Source organism: Gadus chalcogrammus, chromosome 3, assembly GCF_026213295.1.
Source record: "Gadus chalcogrammus isolate NIFS_2021 chromosome 3, NIFS_Gcha_1.0, whole genome shotgun sequence".
Lineage (NCBI taxonomy): Eukaryota > Metazoa > Chordata > Actinopteri > Gadiformes > Gadidae > Gadus > Gadus chalcogrammus.
In genome coordinates this window covers 25231135-25232875 of record NC_079414.1, presented here as the reverse complement: position 1 = coordinate 25232875, position 1741 = coordinate 25231135, and the positions used below count along the sequence as shown (strand labels likewise).

General features: G+C 51.0%; 1 protein-coding gene across 1 annotated transcript in view; it reads right to left on the bottom strand.

Annotated features, from left to right (window-relative positions):
* The window catches only part of LOC130380127 (FERM and PDZ domain-containing protein 1-like), a 50899-nt gene extending 50132 nt beyond the window's left edge, over nt 1-767 (bottom strand). Inside the window, exon 1 of the mRNA XM_056587310.1 lies at nt 683-767. The gene's annotated coding sequence lies outside the window, so the exon portion shown is untranslated. The remainder of the gene's footprint in view (nt 1-682) is intronic.
* Nucleotides 768-1741: the final 974 nt, after the last annotated feature.

The window sequence follows — 1741 nt, the reverse complement described above, 5'->3', positions numbered from 1 at the left end:
GTGTGTGTGTGTGTGTGTGTGTGTGTGTGTGTGTGTGTGTGTGTGTGTGTGTGTGTGTGTGTGTGTGTGTGTGTGTGTGTGTGCGTAAGTGCGTGCGCGTGTGTGTTTGTGTGTGATAACCGTACCCTGGGGATATGTTGAGTTCCCACCAAGACTGCGTTAGAAAATGCAAGTCAATTGTTCATCAAGTTGTCAATAGAAAACGTCCTGGTATCACGAGCCAGGGAATGAACGGGCGTTTATTCTAACTAATCAAGTGCCTGCCCTGAGCCAACACATTTAACATCAATGTGTTTTGTTACTTTTTGTGTCCTGCTACTTCATACATTACAGTGAAGGCAAGCCCATGGCGTATGCATGACATCTTAACTCATTTGAACCATTCATTGATGAAGTGGGGCCAGGCGAGGCGTCATTCTCACCCATATCCGTGAGTCTAGTAGTGAGTAATTCGCCACCGCCCCCAAATACATTCAAACACACAGGCCCGGATCTCTTTACTGAACCCCATGTTCTGTATGTTCTTAAGAGCAACGTCTCAGGATCTTACTGTTTATCTAAACTCCTCTCTGATCCACTCCTGCGAGCAGGGCGGGCCGTCCAGACTGTTTTTATTATAAGGGGGGACGACAACAATTGTTTCACGGCGGAAATCGTGGCCAAATAAGGAATAGGTAATTACCTTAGCAGAATCTTATTCCTCAGTCGTCACCCTCGAACCCGAACCATATGTCGCGCGGTAAGACGCATGATGCGATGTGTGTGTCTCTCGTGCAGCGACGGTGAGCGGGGGACAGGTGCGCGCGGATACTGTTGTTGGAGGCGCACGCAGGCGCTAATCCTCCCTCACTTAACACGCCCCCAATCTCTCCATATGCAGTTAAGGGATAAACGCGAGCTACTTACCCCTCTACAGATATCTCACGCATCACCTAGGCGCGCGCACACGACCGGTCAGCTCCTCGTCCGTCGGACGGAATACGGTAACCGGTAATGGTAACGGTGAACTTAATTGGGTGTGTGGCGTTATTCCATTGTTTCGATCAGGGTCCGAGCTCCACAGGCTGCGCGCGTCAATCAGAGCACCGCCTGTCCGTCTAAGGGGACAACACGCGCACCACCGGGGCGGTAGAGGCACCGAGCACCGGAATGAACCGAGCGAAAAAAGGAAAAAGAAGCGAACTCCACGCAGAAAGGAAACCTGTGACGAGAGCCGAGGCCACCAACCCAAAGCGCGCAACGAACTGCGCCACCGTTCCGCGCCGCGTGTTTATTTCAGCCCCGCATAACAAAGGCTGGGTATATGTCGCCCCCCAGTGGCCGCATTCTGCCATTACCCGACTGGCGTGTGGACAGCCTGTCGTTTAAACGGGCGTTATGGACCAAGAAAAAATGGCATTTTGTTCCAATGTTAAACCTCTTGTATCCTGAAATATCGAGAATTAAAGTGTTTGACCCTAACCCGGCCGGCGCATCCAGCAGTAGCTAGGCCTGTATCCACCACGGTGCGTTCACCTGAGTAGGCTACCCAGATGCGAATCTGCGCTTCCCCTGCTTTCCTCTAGGTCCTCTGATTTCCTCCAGGTCCTGGAGGAAATCAGAGGAAGCACAGATGCAGAGCTCGGTTTACCTTAGGAAGCTGTGGTATTTTTAGGTCTGGCTTCAATCGAATACCATTATGCAAAACGACCTATTGTTTCGGGTTGGGTTTGCTGAACGTGATATTTGAAGTTCTGAAGTT